The sequence below is a fragment of the Fundulus heteroclitus genome, chromosome 15 (genome assembly GCF_011125445.2).
Source record: "Fundulus heteroclitus isolate FHET01 chromosome 15, MU-UCD_Fhet_4.1, whole genome shotgun sequence".
Classification (NCBI taxonomy): Eukaryota; Metazoa; Chordata; class Actinopteri; order Cyprinodontiformes; family Fundulidae; genus Fundulus; species Fundulus heteroclitus.
Genome location: NC_046375.1, coordinates 23756229 through 23778350, shown reverse-complemented (window position 1 = coordinate 23778350; position 22122 = coordinate 23756229). Strand labels below are relative to the sequence as shown.

General features: G+C 43.2%; 1 protein-coding gene across 1 annotated transcript in view; it reads left to right on the top strand.

Moving 5' to 3' along the window:
- Nucleotides 1–1573: 1573 nt before the first annotated feature.
- Nucleotides 1574–22122, top strand: part of LOC105917171 (protein dispatched homolog 1-like) — a 97518-nt gene continuing 76969 nt past the window's right edge. Inside the window, exons 1-2 of the mRNA XM_036147680.1 lie at nt 1574–1689; nt 2886–2950. The gene's annotated coding sequence lies outside the window, so the exon portion shown is untranslated. The remainder of the gene's footprint in view (nt 1690–2885; nt 2951–22122) is intronic.

Sequence of the window (22122 nt, the reverse complement as noted above, 5' to 3'; positions counted from 1 at the left end):
GGTGAAGCAGCGCCCACATCACCGCAGATCAAGCCCCAATCAGTCTGACCATCTTTGAACCTAATCTGTAGGGTGCTTTAGTTAAGGCCTTGGCTCAAACAAAACAGAAAACAAGCGAAAATGAGAGAAAAAAATCGTCAACGTCTCAGAGATAAATCCTGTTAGGATGTTCCTACTCCAGAACTTTCCAATATTGCTGAATAAAAACTTTTCTGCAAACACGAGTGGTCTAACATTTCTCTGCTCTAGTTATATTTGTATGATATTAAATGTGCTTGATGGCCTGAATCCTGTGAAGTCTGACTAAAAAGCAGATCTGTTTGGGACATCTGTCAGGGGGAGAAAAAAACATCTTGACACTGGATCTTGTTAAAGTTTGTTAATAATTTGGAAAAAAGAATCTGAGAGTTTTAGCTACAGTCTTGTGGTCATGCTGCCCCCATGTGACAGCTGTTAGAAAGAAGCGTCTCTAGTGCAGCCTGTAGAGTACAGTACACTGCTGTGACTTCACAAACTAGTTTACAGCTTTCTCATGTTCCCTCGTTCCAGTGGCAAACGTTTCTAATTAAATCTGTTGATGTTGAATTCAGTGCTATTGTGTAAAATAAATAAAAAAAATAAAAATATAAAATGTTTCCCTTTTGAGTTTAGACATATTTACCCGTTATGCAAAACAAGTATTTAAAACTACGTTCTCTAAAGATCTATAGAAAAACATGTACCAGCTAGGGCAGGGGTCTGCAACCTGTGGCCCCAGAGCCGCATGTGTCTCTTTACACCTTCAGCTTTAGCTCTTAAAGACTTGGACCAAAAATGCAGGGGGAAAAAAATAGTCAATGTTTCTAAATTTAAAGGTAATTTAAAATTGCTAGCTTTAGGATGCATTTCGTTCTGCAATATATACATAACCTTTCCAGAAAGAAACTAATGGTATATAGAATATTTTAACTATAGATAAATGAAGTATCTTTTTGTCAATAGGTTGCAAACGACTTGCTTTTTCATCATTTTGATGCCATTAGCTATAAAAATCAAATGTCCAATTAAAAACCTACACATAAAAATACTGTTGGTTAAATAATAAAAACGGTTGATCTTTAAAAATATTGTAAACTAATTTCCTTTAGTATACTATAAAAACAAGCTCTTGTTTCAAAGAGATGTGTGACTTTTGTGGCTCTAAACAAAATTTGTTTAGCTGGACCGAGGGCAAAAATGGCTCTGCAGGTTGTAAAGTAAAGGTTTCTGACCCCTGAGCTAGGGCTGCTCCTCAGAAACGAGTTTTATTTTATAATTTTTGATCAACCTCCATCCACTTACAGTTTTAATCAATAATAGGCTATTCGTTACACAATAGCAAAAAATGTGGGGGAAAAGACAAAACAAGTCCTGTCCAAAGTATTCACTATGGAACCGGCAAATTGATGACTAGGAGACATGCAGCCAAAGTGCTCCCTTCCTAGTGCCCTTCCCAGTTCCCTCCAGGAGTCTTCCTGTCCTTCCAGTGCAGCACGGCGGACCTCAGTGCGCAGCCGCCCGCCCACCCAACATGGTTTGATGCTTGAACGGTGAGGGTGGGGGAACTTCTGCATCCAGTAGAAAGTCCAACTGGACCAGCATACACACTTCCTCCGCCTCAGTCCCCGGTACCGTGTCTGAGCTCGGCGTTGGGAGCCCGCCTCTGTCCGCGTGAGTACGCAGCTCGGCGGGGAGAGCGGCTGGCTGTGGTCCAGCCTGCAGCCAGCTGTTTTGGTCAGCGGCTAGCCGGCTAGCAGCGCCACTCGGCTAACATGAACCTAGCTAGGTGGGGGTAAACACAAGCTCCGTGCCGCCTTAAAGCTGAACTGGCGCTGGTATTTAGAGTTAGGAGAATGTTTCTGAAAGGGAACCCGTCCAGGGTGGCTTCGGCTGGGGGTAAGCCGGGACATTTAGGCCGTAGCCGCAGTGGTCCCATCATAACTTAGCTTCAAAACAACGCTCCAGACACCAGGAGTCAGCTGTTTGAACATAAGCCCCACTGATGGGTAGTTTTTTCTGCGGTGTTGCGTAGATCAGAGTAAAAACATCCAGAATGATCCCAGTTACAGGAGGGCACGGATGAAAGGTTTTCTGCACCGAGGCTGAAGCCGCTCTGCATGGACTCAGCGCCTGGAGCACATCTGGATGGATGTTTGAACTCCTGCTGGTGGGGCAGAAGCTGTTTCCTCGAGGGGAAAAAAACTAACTTTTTAGCAACATAAACTGGATTTTTTTTTTTTTTTTTAGTGATCCGTGGTTTTTCGTGTCATTAGTTTGTGGTGGAGCCATTTCTCTCCTGAGCTTCATCAAACCAATCCTCATCTTCTGGCTTCCCAACATCCCAAGAACCTGAGCTCTCCGGCCAACCGCACCAGCCAGGACACTGGGACATGAAAAACTGAGTGATAAAGTCTTTAAGCATTTATGTCTCTTAAAAAACAAACAATATTTTGGTGGGTTATTCTGACTGGTTCAGTCAGGCAGTAGCCTATCAGTCTGGACCCATTTCCAGGTGTAGGTGTTCCCTTGACCTCTTGACCCCATGAGAAGGGATCAAGAAAGTTTTTTTTTATGGTCTCATCTGCCTGTACCAATTTTCAGTGATTATGTTTAGTTTTTTTCTTCCAAAAGAAGTAAAACACTCATAATAATAATAACTTAAAATAAATGTGCTGCCAGCTTTTTAAGGTCAAATAATATTAATACTACACCTTATGCATCAAAGCCTATGCCTTCAACACTGATTATTTATTTTTTTATTAAATAAAAAAAAGTGAATTGATACTCTAATTATAACATTTCCTAAACATCAATCATTAACCCTTGTTTTCGATATTTATATATTTCTGCTTGTTTTGTTGTGCCAGGATTCCTCAGTAGCTGCTGGGGGAGGCCGTCCTACTGCCACCGGACAAAGAAAAAAGAATTTCCAGTAAGTCTACAAAACACACACTGATTGTTAAACACACCAGTGTCAACACAGACCATAAAACTCCTTATTGATGCTTCACATTGCAGTTTTTGTTTGGGAGATAATTTGTCAAAGTTGGACGGGATTCGATGTTTGCTTAGTTTATGTAAAACGGGTTAAAAACAAACCGAAATACAGACACAACACAAGAAAAGAAGCAAAGAATAGCCTGAAGGTAGGCTTTTCTATCCTCGGCATTCCTCTGCATCCTCCGCCTCACGCCTGCGTGTTTCAGAAGGAGCCACTAGGGGTCGCTCCTACGCCTGTTATCGCCTCTGCTCAACGCTTCCTGTGGGATTCATTGACTTTAAACCAAACATGTCCATCAACAGGTAGACATGGTTTGCAGGACGGCTAAAGGGAAAGACACTCCTGTTTGAACATGGCATGATTTCTGTGGTTAAAACGTGTGTGTGTGTGTGTGTGTGTGTGTGTGTGTGTGTGTGTGAGTGTTGTGTGTGTGTGTGGTCCTGTGGAAGCATTCCACAAACAACACATCTGTAGCGTGTTTAGCCTGATTTCTCTCCGCGGTGGCGATCCAAACGTCGCTGAAGCAGATGAAATGCCTGTGAGCTCAAAGCGGTGGGCTTTGAACTCCCCGCGCTATCTTGAAGAGAGCCAGGTCTGACCCCCGTCCTGAAACCTTTCCCGCTCTCCTCCCTCCCCCCACCGCTGGCCTCCCGCTCCTCACAAACAACTGGCCGGGACAGCTGTCTTTAACAGCTGCCTGTTATCTGCTGCTGGCTTCTGTCTGCATCTGACCAAGCTTCCTCCACGCCGCCGTCCTCCTGCATGGACGCCTTTCTTCTTCTGAATCGGTCCCGGTGCTATTTTTGTCGCCGTTAGAGCAAATTCCACACCTAACAATCTTGCGTTTCTGATATCTGAGGTAAAATCCTGCTGTTTTCTTTAGTTACCCTTAGCTCACCGGGCTGGTATTTGTCCTCGTTGTCACAAAATTCTTCCCTTATGTCTTTTGAGCTTTAATAGCTTGGCCTGAATTCTTCTTTATCTGATATCCTGATGGTACGCAGCATTTTCTTGGCTTGTAGCTGAAGGAAGGTCATGCCTGAGTTGCGACGGTTAAAGCAAAGTGAGCGGACCGATTAGCTAGGAGTCGGGGAGGATGTAGGAAAAAAGTCTACAAATGGTAGACTTGTTTCTGAAGGTTTATACATCAAATCAGTTCAAACCAAAGGGATTTACGGTCATTTCAACTGGTTCAGTTGCTCAGAAAGTTTGGTTTGTTTGGGGAGGTGTGAATGCGTAACTGATCCCCGATGGCTACCAAAAACACAAAACTTGGGTCTCGGCTTGTCTGTGCTGAACTCTGGTTTGAATACATATGGGAGTGCCAAGCGGAGCAGAGGCCGCTCCAAAAGAAGGAAGCGGACTGCAACTCAGGGCAATCTGGGTAAATACAATAGTAATTGAGCAATAATACTAATTACTAACTTACTTAGTCAGATAATATACCTTAGAAAGCTTTCAAGTTATTTTTTAGTAATTAATCCAGATCCCAGATTAATAATGGTCTAAAATACTTTTAAAAGCATAACATTGATCTTACTGAAACTTGGAAGAAGCAAAGTGTATAAATAGTGGAGTAACAAAGTCTTGACAACAGTTGGGCTTTTCTACCAGCTTGAGACAGAAAGCTGTGTACCAGTCTGGTGTAGGGCTGCAGTACATATCGCAAATTTTTATCACACTATCACTGTCCGCTCTATGCATATCGGGAAGAACAGTTTGGACTGCGGTGAATGTTAAATAATTTAAAGCTAGAGTTGTCAGTTTTCCGGAAGTTTCCCCAAGTCCCTTTTTGAATAACTGTGCATGCGCAAGACCATCTTACCTGCTCCTCCCCTCCTCAGAGGGAACCTGTGAAAAAAATCTTCCAAATCCACTCTGGTCTTATTTCTTTCTACTGAGGCCTTCCTCTTTTTCTCATAAACATGAACACAGTTTGCTTCTTGCGACTCTCAGCCATTTTTTCAAAGTGTACAGTGTGAACAGCGGAGCTACAATGAACAGCTAACACAGAAGCTAACCGCTAAGCTAACCGGATACATAAACACTAGAAGTGTGCATGCGCAGCCAGCACTAAACTAAAGAGGAACATTTGTGTTATGTAAGCACATCTGAATGATTGGCATTAAATATTTTAGGGAAGCAAAGAGCTGCTAAGGTGGCAAACAAGCTTCTTAGGTAACTATATCTGAATGGTTTATGGCCAAAACAGCTGATGTTTGCCATCAGCTCTGTTTTCAATACACCCTTAATGTTGATTTGGATAAAGACTCATTGGCTGGGGTCTATGTTTATTATGCAGTCCTGGTCTGGTGTTTTGGTACTGTTTGATTGATGGCAGCAGATCAGAAGTTCCTCGGGAACGTGTGAGGAGTCTTGGACGATGATCTGATGGCCGTTCCTGCAGTGGATCGGAAACACATCCAGGGCAGAGGGTAGGCACGCACAGATGACCCCTGCTCCCTTCATTGTCCTCTACCAGGCCCTCTTTACTGCCGTTCTGCTACCAGAGTACTGTTTGACTAGCTGTTGATACGCCGATCTCGCTGACCCTAAACTAATTGGTCTCATTAGTGTCAGAACACAGTGTTGGGCAGACAGAGAAACCTGTTGGTATCGTACTACCAACCTGGCCGGGGTTAAACCTTTTGTTGCTTGTTGCTGGACGTTGCCGCCGCCTGGAGCAGCAGTCGACAGATTGAGCCGTCAGAAAACCACGACGGCGTCACGTGAGTGACCTCTGGTTCTGTTGTTGACGTCTCGGTTGTTGGCTTTGTAATTTATCCCGCCCTGCCTCTCGGCGGCACAGGGGTTAATCGTGTTGGGAGCCGGGTGCCACGAGAGGCGTGACGGCACACTTGCCATCTATAATTCAAACTGTAGCGCTGCTTTCTTTGATGTGGGGCCAAAGGACGAAGACACCGGTGGATCCTGTGGACCCCCGTGGCACCAGCAGCACTAATCTCTGTCTGTCTTTGTGGAGACCAGAAACTGCTACAAAGCATGGATTTGTGTCGTCCGGTGCTGACAGCTTGGTCTGGACTGGTCCGTCTCCGGCCCTGAGGAGACAAAGCCTCGCGCTATCAGGCCTGTCGGGGCCTGGGATTTAGATTTAGGAGAGACAGATATTTTTTTTTTTGCTTTCACTCCGGATGAAATGCGACCCAGGATTCAGATTTCAAAGTTTCTCTCTTGGCCTGAGAATGGCAGACTGGCTTTTCTTTGTCAAGAACATAAAAACCTGAATCAGCCAGTTAAATATGCTGCATATTTAATGTTTTTTTCTTCTTCTTGTGACAAGAAATAAAGGCGATCTGAAATGTAATAATATGAATAAGACAAAGAACAAGCCACTGCCATGTGGCCAAGTGAGAAAATGAGTGAATAGGCTCACTCTGTGGCCTATGTGACGACATGTTACGTATGGTATTATAACCAACACAGCTCCAAGTATAACATCTAAGACCAGGGCAGGTTTACCCTGTGAAGGGCCTTAGCAGAGATACTGTTGGGGAGAAAGCTGAGCCTCTCAGCCTCAAAGCTCTCTGAGATCCGAGTAGAAAGCTGTTTGATGGTGTGAGGTAGGGCTGTGCATAAAAATCGATATAAAGATTAATATCGATATTTTTAAAAACGATTTAATATCGATATTCTGGCTTTCAATATCGATATACCTCCCAACCTCTAGGGGGCGTTATTACAGCGCAACCATTACAGTTCACAGCGAAGGAGAGCGAGTGAGACGAATTTGTGGAACGGCCGACAGGATTTTAGAAGCTCCTTTGTCCCTAAAATCAGATGTTTGGGCACATTTTTGGTTTCTGTGACACGTTAAATGCATTGAAGCAAATGCACTTTATTTTCCTGTTAATATGTCTGTGATCAATAAATAGAACATAAACATAATATTTGGTGATTGAATCACTGAGCATTAATTCAAAGTAATAAATATCGATATTGGAATCAAATCAAGCTGAGCTATGTATCGAGAATCGTATCGTATCGTGAGCTGTGTATCGAGAATCGTATCGAATCGGCTCATCCTAGATGATACCCAGCCCTAGTGTGAGGTAATTCTGCTTTCTTCCTCCCACAAAACTGCTGCCCTCGTTCATTTCTGCATTATTTCCAGTCATGCTTGATCACCTGTTTATGCTGGGTCAAATACCGGCTCTTTGACTTGGACATTAGCGCCTGTGATTCTAATCTGCCCGAATCACATAAGTCAGACAGTCAAGACCGAGGAAAAGTAGCTGGGAAAGGAGAACCCTGGAGAAGATAATTTCCCTGGACCACCCCCCACACACGGTTGTTTATCTCTCCTTGTAAAATAATTCAGGTTGACTGCGTTTGGACGGAGAGTCTGCTCTGCCCAGCCTCAGCGTCGCAGGAAAGCATCCCACAGCATGACGCTGCGAACACCGTGCTTCTCAGTGGTGATTCTGGGTTATGTGGAGTTTTAGTGACGGCACGCGTGGCCTTTTGTATGCAGGCCAAAAAAAATAAAAACTAAATGCACTTTTCGTCTCATCTGACCAGAGCACCTTCGTCTACATTTTGAAGGTGTTCCCTACATGGTTGCAGCTTTGTTTCTAATGGGTTTCTTCTGAGCGCTCTTCCATGAAGGTCAGAGTTGTGAAGTGAGCGAGTAATAGTCCTGTTGACGAGTTCTTCGGGTCGGTCCATTTTAAGCCCCAAAAAAACACACGATTAGTGGAAGAATGGGTTATTGTGTGCCAACAATTTGCTGTTTTTTTTTCCTTTTTGAAGACTTCTGTGGGCTACCATAATATCTGTTCTTTCCCAGGCCCCTGCAGAAACCCAAGCGTGCGATCTTTACACCAGGAAGACGTCAGTAGGTCTAGTTTACTGCGCCGCTGGTGTCTGCCGGAGGTTAATATCACAGCTGTTTAAAGACATGGTATCCCTTCTCAGAATGGTCAAAACCAGATTGTTGTGCCTATAAATAAAATGGCTTTCTTATGTAAACTGGCACGTTTGCCTGTTTAGAGCTCAGCTATTGAAGCGTATCGCCCGTTTATAACGAAAATGTCAAGTTGCTGTTTTGGTCTCGGTTCCTTTATAGAAAGCACTCATGTAATTAAAAATATTGGTAGTCAGGCAGTTTAACGCCCAGCTTTCTGACTGTAGCTTGACTAATCCTAGATGACACCACGCTCAGTTGAGCCTGAGCAGACAGAAGCGTGGATCTGACCCCGGACCATCCGTCACATCAGCTCCCAGCTCAACGTTTTAATGGAGCTCGTAATGGAAAGCAGGTGGACTGATGGGCTCTCCTTTTTTTCCATCCAGGTCCTGGGCTCGAGATTAAAGAAATCGATTGAGCCCTGGTGCTCCCTGAATACCAGATGTGAAATATTACTGGCTCTGGACACCGCGCTTTCAGCCATTTGGCTTAAAGGGGGGCGCTGCGAGGGAAGAAGGGCTCTGAGAGTCGGACCGCTTATCTCCGTCTTACATCGGCAGAGAGCTGGGCCGTATCGCTGCTGGCACCACAGCTGTCACCGTTCATATGTTAGATATACTGACTGATAGCAAAAAGGAACAGGTGTGGCGTATTAGTGCCACTGCTGTCCCCTGCCCCCCTCTGACAGGGGGGTGGGTGGGGGGTTTGTGGTCAATAGAGTTGTCATAGTGGATCACTGTAATATATGGTGTTTCTGAGCCTTGCTACAGAGCAGCAGCTTCCATTTCTCCTGAGGAAGAATAACAGACAAAGGTGTGTGTGTGTGTGTGTGTGTGTGTGTGGGGGGGGGGGGGGGATTAATCTGGTTCAGGTGGAAGAGGGAGTTCAGAAATATGGGGATCTGTTTGAACGTTGAGATCATCTTACCAGATTGATACTAAAGTTCGTTCTGTACGCACTCTATGCATGCAGGATGGCAAATAAAGTTGTCTAAGTCTAAGTCTTACCCGCTGTCTCTCTTTTAAAAGTTCTGCTGGGGCCTCATGCAGCTTTCACACTAAACTTTGGCGGCAGCGAGAAATCTCGAAACGTGCGGCGAACAAAGATTTCTGACGTCTGAAACCGTGCGCACACGTGTTGGTGCGCCCCGTTCTTTTATACTTCCCAGTTTGGGGAGAATTCAGCGTACCTACAGGGACCGCTGGGAACCCCCCAGCGCTCGCCTACAAATAAATGTCCACTGTAGTATAAATAGCTGGAAGGCACCCATCACATGTCCAAGTTGCCGACGGAAGAAAGAGAAGAATTGCAATGAAATACAGATCTCAGTATCTGAGGCAAAAAGTAGAATTTTATTTAGCAGCATTTCTTCCTCTATGAGTAATTGATTTTAAAGGGGACATATTATGCTTTTTAATGCCTTCCTTTCCACATGCCTTTTCACATTTAAATCATTCAGTTGTGGAACTGCAATGCTTTGGTCTGAGTTCCTCTGTATTGCTGCCCCTCTATTGCCCCCTGTTCTGAGGCTCATCTTAGAACAGCTCGTTTTGGTGCCGTCTCTTTAAACGCAAATGAGGCGCTTCCCATCCCGCCCCCCTCCAGGTCTCAGAGCGTTCCACTCCTCCTCATTAGGCCATTTTTGTAGAATGCGGGGGGACGGTGTAGTAAATTATGTGGATTAATACCAAACCTTTCCACTTCTCTTCTTGTAGGTTCGGCTTCTGTTAGCTTGGACTACAAAATTGCTGTAAAAAAAAGGTGGATTCGTGGAATCCGTTGGCCAGAAGTCCATGACCTTGTTTAGCAGCGTCGCAGCAAATACTGTGACGTAATTGTTAAAAAAAAACGTCATGAATATTAGAGAAATCTGAACTGCTTGAAAAGTATGACCCAGACTGAACATAAAGATATCTATGCAGCTCCTGGAGAGACTATGCTCAGCTTTCCTGCACTCCCAGAGACTTCTAACCACGCAACAAAATGTGTTCAAGAGCTACAAAATTGTGTTGTCTGCGATTTCCTTCATCCGTACCAAAGCTCCCATCGTTCCATAGCTACACGCAACTTTAGGCAGTTACCAATCGACGTATGTGATTGACTCCGCTTTAGAAAAGATCACAGCTAAGTTGTTAGGAAATAACCTGCTGATCCGTCAGCATTTTATCCTCAGAGGGAATGAAAGGGACGCTCAGATAGTCTCCATGCGGAATATTTGCAGGTTATGTCTGGTTCAAGCTGTTTCCATCATTTCTTGAGGTGTGCAACGTTATTGTATGAAGCTAAATCTGACTCAAGGTCTTTATTAGGGCTTGAACTATAACATCTGGCTCGAGGCTCCTTGAGGTAAATGCATTTGAATTAGGTTATATTTCGGTTGATATGGGTGACTTGTAGTAATTTTTGCTTTGTTATTGTCGACTGAAAAAGTTTGCGTGGCTGCCACACCTTTACAAGCAACGTTGGTTTTTACGCATTCCGAGTTGTTAGTAAAACACGGCGCCGCATGCTTTTAGTGCGAAGGCACGCTTTCTACACGGGGCCCCTGGACCTTTGTGAGGATATTAACCACGGATGAAAACTTAGATCGCAATTAACAGTCTTGTTTTCTTGTTTTGCCACAGCCCTTTATGGTTTTTCAGTCTTTCCTTCATGCGCACTGTCTTTATCTTTGTTGCACATCTTAAAGCGGAATACTCATGTGCTTTTAATGTGACTCTTACAGCTATAATTGAAGCAGCGCTGGTTTTGAGTCTGCTTGTGTTTTCCATCCTTTCTGCCAGTAGTTTGACCAAACAGATATTTATTCCTAGGTCAGCCTGTTATGTAGCCGGTCAGTAATTCACATATTGTTGTTTTTGGGGCCATATATATACTGCAGGGCATATCTGTGAAGTAGAAGTAAATGCATAACTCTTCTTAAAAAAAAAAAAGAAAAAACGGAATCCTTTAATACGAAGCCCCTAAATAAAGCCAGTGTAGACAACCGTCCAGCAGATGTTCTCCTGTGTCTAAATTAATCTCGGGTTAATTGCAGCCGTACGGCGTAGCTCTCAGAGATGTGTTGGCAAATTGAAGCGAAACAGTATCATGAACAACAAGGAACACGGGTCAGGGCGAAGGTTCTGGAGAAATTGAATGCACTGTGATTCAGCTACAAACCCACCAAGACCTTCGCTGTCCACCTAAATCGAGAGGCCGAAAGCATCATTCTCTGTTAACTCTGGAGGAGCTGTTCCGATACACGGCTCAGGTGGGAAAATATGTCGACAGGGAAACTATTAGTCATGAATTCCTCTAATATAGCTTTCTATTATAGCTAGAACAAAAAGCTGCTGAAATAAAAGGCTTGCTCACACTTAGCTTAGCTTTACTGCAAGCCATGCAGAGGAGACGGGAAACATGTTAGATGACACTAAAGCTGAACTTTCTGCAAAATGGTGTGTGTGTGTGGAGGAAAACTAACAATGCATGTGACCCTGAACACATGTCAACATAGTAGAGACACCATCATGCTTTGGGAATGCTTTTCTTCAACCTTGAGTGGAAAGAAAACCCGTTGGGGGCAGAAAGAACCTTGAAGTGGGGCAGAGGTTCATCTGCCAGTGGTCAACATCGCCTGAACACAGAGCCAAACCACCAATGAGACGGTTTGAAGCGAAGCATATTCCACGTGTTAGAACGGCAGAGTCAAAGTCCACAGCTAGGTCTGTGGCAAGACCTGGAAGTGCTGGTGAAGATTCTCAGTCATCCAGGTCATGGTCATTCCAAAAAAAGTAAAAAACAAAGCAACTGGACTTATTTTTGAAGACAACTCTAAATAACTTACAATACAGCTATAGGATTAATTCCGGCCAATCATCACCTCAATTCTAATCCTCATTGATCAAAACATTGTTCCTTTAAGCCAAGCCAATAACGACCCTAACAACTCCTCGTTACAGAGGAGTGGACCAGTTTCGGTCCAATCTGCTGGCTTAATGGCTTTAACGACTTCCCATTACTAAGGGGTGGACCTGTTTCTGTTGAATTTGCATGTTATCTAAGCCATTACAAGGCCTTTGTTGGGCAGTAGTATAAAGCTTGATACTCCACATTACTCCAGACTTTTTGAATTGAGAAAGCTTCCTGGGTAGGAAGCGAAACGTCTTCTACTACGGAAAACAAGTCCAGTTATTTTGATTTTTACTTTTATTGGAAGTCTTGTATTTTAGCTCCATTTATCTTTCCATCAACCCAGACCAGCTTACATGTGACTGCTGAAATAAACTATCCTCACAGCATGATGCTGCCTCCACCGTACTTCACCATGTGGATGGAATCGAAACGTCTTCAACTACGGAAAACAAGTCCAGTTGTTTTTTACGTCTTTTGGCAAGACCTAAGAGGGCATGTTCACAGGTGCTCTCCATCCAGATTCTCTGGGCTGGAGCGATTTCTGCAAACAAAAGTAAGATTTCAGTTTCTAGATGTGTGAAGGTGGTTGAGACTCCCCCCAAAAGACTTCACACATGTAGTCGCAGCAAAACGCTGTTCTACAAAATATTGACTCATGGAGGATGAATGGAAACGCACAACAGATTCTTCAGATTGTAGATTAACAAAAAAAAAAATGCAATGTTGCTGTCCCCTCATCATTCTGCGCTACTTTGTGTTGGTCTGTCCAAGTTACCAGCTGAGATGCGTTAAAGTCCAGCGCAGCGCCCTATGCTGCTATGACCCGGTCCTCCCCACCATTGTTTCTACGCACATCAGAGATGTTAAGTAGGCGAGTTGCCTCACTGCATCTGTCCCTGGTTGTGCAGCTCTTCAAAACAAATCCCCGCAGACGGCCCCGGCCTCTCCCCCGCGGAGCGCAGCCTCATTAGGGGTTTGTTGCCCAAACTGGAGAATGCTGTCTGGCTGCAGGAACAGCTCAGCCCGCTCTCCCAGGGACACATGTTTCTTACTGAGGCCTGACCCCGCAGCTTTGGGCCTTGTCAAATCAGATTTGGCTCAAGTGCCTCCCAGTCATGGGCTCAGTTACCTCTGAACCAGTCCCACTGATTCATGCTAAAAAAAAAGGACTCAAGGTTTCGGTAAACCCGAGAGAGCTTTGCTGAGAAAACAAAGAAGGCCGACGTTTGTATCCTACAGCCAGCCCTGTTATTCTGGGCTTCCTGATAAACGTGAGGCCATATGCTGGGCAGCTGAGGGCTTTGCCGCTGGGTAATGGTCCTAAACACGTCTGCAAGTCTACCACTACAATGTCGCAATGGTCCAGACCTCAGCTCCATTTGAAATGCAGCCGTGGAACCTGAAGAGGGAGAGCTGTGGGATGAACTAATGCCAGCGAAACCTCAGTGAACTTGAAGGCATGCTGTGAGGAAGAGCAGGCCAGAATTCCTTCGCATTCCTCAGCGAGAGATTGATAAGGTCAAACAGAAGATGATTACTTTAAGTTATCTCTGCTGAAGGTGGGTCTGCAAGCTCTGCAAATGCGGCCCGCTTTTGCTTTTTCACGTGCTGAAATGAAACGGGACTTAGCTTTTCCCTGGGTTTACGCCTTATCTCACATATTCACTTTAAAACCAGCATCCCTTAATAATTGAACACAAGGTATAACAGTGGCTCAGTGGCAATTTTCTTTGACCGGTGCGTCCAGACAAAGGAGAGTTGATCCCTTTCTGTTCGTGTTTGGAGAAAATGTAAACACTAGGTTTTCCAGGGTTTTTATTATGAAATGCAGTGATAAATTTCAGCTCAAACAAATCTAATAAGAATGTGAGTGATCGCATACACACGAGTTGGACATGGACCAGTTAGAGAAATGCCACACTTTGATTCAAAAGTTTCAAACAAAAATTTATAACATAATCAAAGTTAATTTAGACCAGAAAAGCAACAATTCTGCCTTATGTTCCAAAAATAACTCAACATGTGGGCTATAATAATGCTTTCTCTGGTACTTATTATTACTTAGATATTTTTTTCTTGTGTAACAGGCCCTTTTCAGAGTTCTCTCACGTGTAGTCTAACAAGACTTTTGCATTAAGCCTGCATGGTTAGATTAGATTGAGCTGAAATGCCATGGATGTTCCTGAGATCTTTAGAAGAAGCTGTTAATGACTCTCAAGCTGTTCTGAGTAGAAACAGTGTATTTAGCCAAAGGCTCCATCCGAATAGCCAAGTCCTGTTTATGCGGTCAACAGCAAGAACTCTGTCTTGGCTAGGTAAGGGATGTCACGAGGTTCCTAGGCTAAACTAGCCATGACAGGCTCCTTTTCCTACCTCCTTCCTTACTGACTGCACTATTCGGGCAGCACTTATCATGGCAACCGCTGACGCACTTCCACTTTGGCTGAAGAGTCCTTGCTCAATAAGGGTATTCGGATTGACCCAGAGCTGATGAGTTTATTCTGATTGTTGATAACTAGTTTACAAGGTTACCTTTTATAATACAACATGATTAATTTGCAATCAGGTATATCTTTTAGTTGGGATTATGTATTTTCTCAGACCTTAAAGGACCCAGGACTTCCAGCCAGAATGTTTCTCTCGTGTTTTGGGACCGTTTCTTCTTTGAAACTAAAAAAGGGTTTGGAAAATATTTTGGATGCTTTGTTTTGCAAAATGTCACATGAATGTCTTTGGTGAGGTGATCGCCGTCTCAAGACAAAACAGCGGGTAAGATCTGTGAGCCGACTATTAAAGTCTCAGAGTGGAGTCTTGGACACAGTGACGGGTTCCCAGAACCAAGAAGAAGCCTGAACAGAATCAAAAGACAAGCCTAAAAAACTATTTGTTTATTTTTTTAAGATTTGATTGCGTAATGGTTTTTGTTCCCCTTTAAAGTCTCAGTAAGCTTTGTTTTGTTTTGCGGTACATGTGTTGACGCTCAGTAGATCCCGGTGCTGCATTTGATACAGTTGATCACAATATTCTCCTACAAAGACTTGAACATACTGTAGAGATTAAGGGGAAAGCATTAGGCTGGTTTAAATCTTATCTGTCAGACAGATTCCAGTTTGTTCATGTTAATAATAAATCTTCCTCAAACTCTAGGGTCACCTGTGGAGTACCACAGGGTTCAGTCCTTGGGCCAATTCTATTTACTATATATATGCTTCCGATCGGCAAAATTATCAGACAGCATGGGATTAATTTCCACTGTTATGCTGATGATACTCAGCTATATTTATCCATAAATCCTGATGAATCCAATCAATTACTTCGACTGCAGTCATGTCTTGATGACATCAAAAGCTAGATGACTTTAAATTTCCTGCACTTAAATTCTGACAAGACAGAAGTTGTAATCTTTGGACCAGAGTCCTCAAAAAATAACTTTCTTAATCAATCACTTAATCTGGATGGCTTTAACTTGGCCTCTGGTAATTAAATAAAAAAGTATTAGTGTTATTTTTGACCAAGACATGTCATTTAAATCCCATATTAAACAGGTTTCCAGAGTTTCCTTTTTTCACCTCCGGAATATCGCCAAAATTAGAAACATTCTGTCCAGGAGTGATGCTGAAAAACTAGTCCATGCATTTGTTACTTCAAGGCTGGACTATTGTAATTCTTTACAATCAGGAAGTCCACAAAATGCAGTTCAAAGCCTTCAGCTGATCCAAAATGCTGCAGCAAGAGTTCTGATGAAAATCAACAAGAGGGATCTTATTTCTCAAATTTTAGCTTCCCTTCATTGGCTTCCTGTTAAATCAAGAATAGAATTTAAAATTCTCCTTCTAACGTATAAAGCCCTTAATAATCAAGCTCCATCATATATCAGAGCTCTGATTACCCCGTATGTTCCTAACAGAGCACTTCGCTCTCAGACTGCAGGTCTGCTGGTGGTTCCTAGAGTCTCTAAAAGTAGAATGGGAGGCAGATCCTTTAGCTATCAGGCTCCTCTCCTGTGGAACCAACTCCCAGTTTTGGTCCATAAGGCAGACACCCTGTCTACTTTTAAGACTAATCTTAAAACTTTCCTTTTTGACAAGGCAGATGACTCTCCCTGTAGCTCTATTTTTTGACCAATCTGTATAATCTGACCCAATCTGTATAATATGATTGATTTTGTAGAGTGCCTTGAGATTACATGTTTCATGATTTGGTGCTATGTAAATAAAATTGAATTGAAAATTGAATTGAATTGAATTGTTTTTTTGGAGAAATCTGATTAATTTTTTCCCATGGACTATCATACTAAACCTGACCATCATCAGACTCCTGTCTTAATGGTTTAAGATCCCAAAGCAACCCACTTGCACAGATAACAGAACGCGAAAGTAGACGTCACACAGCAGTTTTTTTTTGGGGTGGTGAAAACAATTGGATTGGGCCTTTCACACTGCCATGAAAAAGACGGATAAGAATTCCATATGGTCAAAAAGGTCTGATTTGCTTGCTGTGTGAATGTAGCCAGTGTTTCAGATACAGCAGCTTTGCTGTGTGCCATCTTCAACAATTAAATCTGCATCAGACACTGCTGATCAGCTTATTTCTGACATTAGAGTGACACTGCAGGGTCATACAGGGACACTGTTCTCTTAGGACCCCCTGCACTGCTGCTGCCTTCCTTGCATAGTATCATTATGTAATGCTTTCTCAGTGAGCCCATCTCACCTATACAACTCATGGTTGTTACTGCTGTGTAACTACCTCCCAAGGTGAAACAGGAAGGGAATCCAAAGCCGGGTCCATTTTGCCCCGTTATGCTCTGTCTTTACGCCTTTTTAACACCAAGTAGATCGTGGATCTACTTGGTGATCATGGATCAGAGTGAGCTACATCAGTAGCTCACTCTGGCTGCCTACAAAGTTTTTATGAAAGACTATCACATCCTGCTGGCGTATTAGTTATTTTGGTGTTTTATGATTTGTTTTTGCTCAATTTGTTACTAAATAAAGCCTTTCATGTTTATTTTTAATAACAACAAAGGTACGTCACCGTGCATACGCAGCAGGGGATAAAACAAGGAAGCAGCTAACGGCTATTAGCATCTCCAGGCGAAACGATAAAGAATGTTCCAAGATCTAGTGAAAAAAAACGCAAAAAATATATGATTACAAGAGGGAAAAGACAAGAATGTCGCTGGGAATACAGTGTAAACGTTGGTGTTCACTGAAGCGGACGTTAACCTACCGATTGCTCAGATGTGAGTGTAGAATTGATTGACGTGAGTAAATGTTCTGAAATGTTCTTAAAGTTGTTGTGGATTGGTGTATTTAGTTAATAGCGGTTGATCTTCGTTCACACCGAGCTGCCGCTTTACTGCGAGGCGTTGCAGAGGGACAGGATCGATCCGGCATCATTTACGACTGATTTATTAATTAAGCAAACCGCCATTATGATAGTTCTGTGATACTGTCGCTAGATGGCGCCACATCTGTTTATATCTGCTCATCATACCTGGTCCTGGGTTCTATTTAGCCTTAAAACATTATCAGGATGGAGGCTTAGTGAATATAACCATATTTTACCATGATCAAACGGGTTTTGGTCTTTCTTTAAGCATATAATATGGCTATATACCTTTATCTGTATCTAATATGTTTTGCGTAATTAAATCTGTATGCAAATATATTTTCTATAACATGCCAAGTCTGCAGTTCATTCAAGCCGTGAGAAAGAGATCACTAAATCTGAAGCAGATAACAGGAAGGCAGAAGATATTACAGCTAATATACCTTTAAGCCATGTCATTCTGCACTCTGTACACATTTATTTTAGCTAATTAGGTCATAATTGAGTCCTTACCAATCAGAGTGTCCCATTGTTAATGTATTGCATAGGAAGTGTCTCCTGATGGGTTAAAGCATAAATTGACATTTTCAAGTACTAAAAAATGAAAAATTCAGTTTTTGCACATTTTTGTGCTTCCATTTGGGTCTCTACTGCTTTTAAAAAACAGTCTAAGCACTAGAAAAACAAATGTTTTGTTGTTGTCTACAATAAACGACGTGTCTGTACCGATAGTACACGACAGAAGTCTTTTGGTGAAGTTCTGTCCCTTCTGTTTGTTTGAATTCTGCAGATGACTGAGATGTAGGTACTTAATGATGTTTTGAACTGCTGTTCGGCGAGAACATGGTTCGTCATTTAGCACAAGCTGACACTACTGATAGCCTGGAGTAACCAGATGTCCCAAATTTCTGGGGAAAATCCCAGTTTAGCACAAGCTCTCCACAGCAAAAGCTGTCCCTGGACATTTATCCGATTTCAGCGTTTGATGAATGATTAAAACCTTTTGTCTGTCGAGTGTTATTACGGTAGCCAAGTAGACAGCGCGACTTAGCATGTTGCATATACCAGCTGTATAATATGTTGCATATATAACTGTCCTGTCATTTTTTGGTATGTGAGAATAAGTTAATTTCATTTTGACTTGACTGATCGTCACTGGTTGTGCTGAGGCTCCACATCTGCTTTTGGGCATCATTCAGGGTCAAAGATTTATGCCTCTACCGTTTTACATCTGCTGGTAGCCATTATCACGTGTATGAAGTGCATGTGTAAACGTTGAGTTGGGGGGGCGTGGCCACTTACAGCTTATTTGCATACAATTAAAACAGCTCATTCTGAAAGGAGCTAAAACTAGGGAGGTGAAATCTTATTATCTGAGAACGATTTTGTGCAAAAAAACGTAATGAACACGTTTTGGCCCATAGACCTATCCTAAATGTTTGAAGAAAGCATAATAGCCTGCTCCCTATCGGCCTTCTTTATTAAACTTCCTGTTAGTCATCGTTTCTCGCACAATGTCTGCATTTAGTGCCTGGACCTTTTGCGCAGCCTCCACAATGCCCCAGAGTGCGCCCTGTGAGGGAGGAAAGTGGCAGCATTGTTGGAAATGTGGACCTTAATGATCACAGATGGGAAACTGGTGTTTTCTGATGATCTTTTTTTTCCCCCCTCCTCTGCATCGCTGCCAGGAGAAAAGAGACGCGTGCAGTTTGCATAAGTGCCCGGTCTGGCGAGTGGAAAACTGAGCAGGAAGTAGAAGGGACATACGGGAAGCGAGGCTGCGCGCTCTGATAAGAACATCAATACACTCCTTTATCTTCACACATCAACTAGCTGCTTGCTGCTCCTTTGAAGGAGCCGTATAAAATATTTCAGTTCTCTACAACGTTTTTTGGGAGCCTTGACCGGTGACTGGCAGGTCAAATGCTGACCACTATTGTTTTTATCGTCCTAGCATACATCAAACCTTAAACCCCATCATGTTTTATCAGTAAATGGATCAGGTTACTCCTAAAAAAACATTTCATTGGTGTTGCCCCATTAAAAAATCCTGATTGGAGAATCTGTCTTTCTATTAAAGTATATCAGAGATTTTTTTTTTTTATGACTTTGATTCGTTTTTGACCAATCCCCTTTATAGAATGCTGTGGAGAAAATGTATGCAAGTAGAAAAAAACAACATATGAATTAATTCAGTTTGTTTGGTAAATTCTTCTTTTCATTTTATGATTTTCCTAAACAAATAGGATGAGTTGTATCTCTGAATACTGGTTTATGGGTCTCCAAAGGCAACATCTAGGTAAAGCTAAAAAAAAAAAAAAGGAAGGCTTTCTGTGAAAGGAGAAAACTCCCAAAACAAGAGTTTTCTCTCTCTCTACTCAAAAATGTCTTCTTTACCCTGCCAGGACTGTTCTGTGGCAAAAGGGATACAATTGTGGTTCAGGGCAAAGTTTAGATTCTGAACAACTTAGCAGTGGCGTATCTGGACAGGAAATCTGAAAACCTCAGCGAAAGTTGCACAAAATCAGAGTAAAAACTCCGAAGGGCTTTAAAAATGCTGAGTTGTCAAAGTCATCTGTCTGAATCCTGAAATGATGCCAAGGTTGAACAGGGCAGCGAGTCGTAACCCTTATTGTTAAGCTAACTTAATACTAGTTATACCCTTTCCAAGGAAACTTATCATGTTTTTAGGTTTAGGCAATTTAGGAATGCATTGATTAAGCTTCTACTTGGATATTTTTTCCACTTTGTCCCTGATTTTTGCTTTTCTGTTTCCCTTTAAGGGCCTCCATGAAGCGTGCATATGTAAGGCGTATTTAAGACTCGCTGGACAGACAACTCTCAACGGCTTTTAGGCTTTGCTTTTAATTACCGAACTGTTCATTAAACCGAGAGGAAGCAAAGTGAATCTCTAAGGATGGCAAATGTACCCAGCGAAGGGTTAAAAGGGCAACTCTAATAACAGCGTTTACTGGGAACGAGGGAGAGGCAGAGATGGATACAAGCAGAAAACAACAATTAGAGAAGAGAAAGCGGGCTGGAGCAGCAGAGGGTCGACTCAGGCCATTTCTTTTGTTTCAGATAAAAATCACGCTGAAAGACTGATTGTAGCGCCGCTGCCGCACAGAGCGATGCTCTCCTCCTCACGAAGGGTTCGTGTCCTTTGAACCTTTTCATGTGTCGTCACTTCACAACCTCACGTTTCAGCGTGGGATTTTACGTGACAGCCCAACACAAAGACGCACGTAGATGTAAAGCTGAAGCAAAAGCGATTCACGGTTTTCAGCTTTTTTTTCCCCCCCCCCCCCCCCACATTAAAATCAGAAAGTGGGTCATGCATTTGTATCCGGCGCCGCTCAGTCAATACTGACAGCTGGGAGGTTTTATGGAAGCATTTCTCTGTCAGCTTTCAGCATCTAGAGACGGGTTTTTTTTCACTCATTCATTGCAGCATTGCTCAAGCTCAGTCAGACCGACAGGCGAGCATCTCAGGACATCAGTTTTTAAGTCTGGCTGCAGGACCTAACCCCAGCTGAGGAGCTGGGGTTAGGTCTGGACTTTGACTAGGCCATTCAGTGATGTCCTGCTGGAAGGTGAACGGCCTCCCCAGTCCCAAACCGTTCGGCTGCGTCAAACAAGCTTCCTTCCAGGATTGTTCTCAATTTAGTTCAATCTGTTGTCCATCAACTCTTAATTAGCTTGCACTGTGGTGAAGAAAAGTCTCCCCACAGCATGATCCTGCCACCTCCATGTTTCATAAGGCCGTTGTATGTTCATTTACGGCGATCTGCTTGTTTCAACAAAGGCTTTCATCTTACCGCTGCTCCATAAAGGGCAGGATTCTGATATATTCTAGGTTTCCTCCAACAACGTCTCCCATCTTACTGCTGGCTGAAGCGTCCCCAGACTTACAGCGGGGGTACCGGCTGCTTCTCTAGGCCAGATGATGGATTTAATTTTTGTCCATGAGCCGTTCAAAGCGTCAGGTGTTGTTTTCTAAGCCAAGCCTACTTTAAACATTGCGGCATCTTCTCTGACCCGTCTGTGGTGTTTGTTGGTCTTCATGTTGCTCTGCGTACTTGACACACACAGATGAACTCCTTTTACTAATTAGGTGACGTCTGAGGACAATTAATTGTGCTTGATCTTTATTTATTTTTTGTGGCATCAGATGAAAGGGAGAATTTCTTTCCCCCAACTTCCTAACTTGGCACTGCTCTGTCAGACTACGCCATACAGTACCGTGCATTGACCTTTGTGGATGCTATGTGACAAAACATGCTAAGGCCCTGCATGTGCTCAGTTTTTTTTTCATCCTTATATTGCTGCGTCTCTCTATTCGTCCCTTTTTCCCCGAACGTTTCCTGCAGTCTTTTCACCCAAACCCCCTTTTATAAGACGTGGCAGTGTCGCGTTTCTTCCCCCGGTTCCGAATGGTCTGTCGTCGTAATCTCTTTGTCCCGCTGTCGTTCCTCATTCCCAGTTCCGATTCAGTTCTGTGAAACAGTTTGACAGTCATTGTTGCTGCACAGTCAGTATTAATCATGCTCTGATCCTCTCTAATCTTATTAACATGAAGTTTTCTATCGGTGTTTGTTTAGCTGAAGTTCTGGATTTTCCTCTCTCTCTCTCTCTCTCCCTCTCTCTTTCTTTTTCTTTCTTAGCCGGGGAGTTTTCTGTCCTCCATGGGGATTAAAGTTGACGAAAAGCACGTTCCCGGCACGCCACGCCGGCTTGATGAAGTTGTTCTCACACACCTGCATTCAAACAATCCCATATGGTGCAGACATGCATGTACACACAGGCATAGTTGTACGAACACACCCTTACACATCCGCATGAGCAACATTTGGCTTGCATGGCCGCAGTAACTTCTTCTGTGGGGGGGGGATGATTGTTTGGGGACTCAGGAGCAAAGTAGGACTCTCAGGTTCTTTGTTTTATT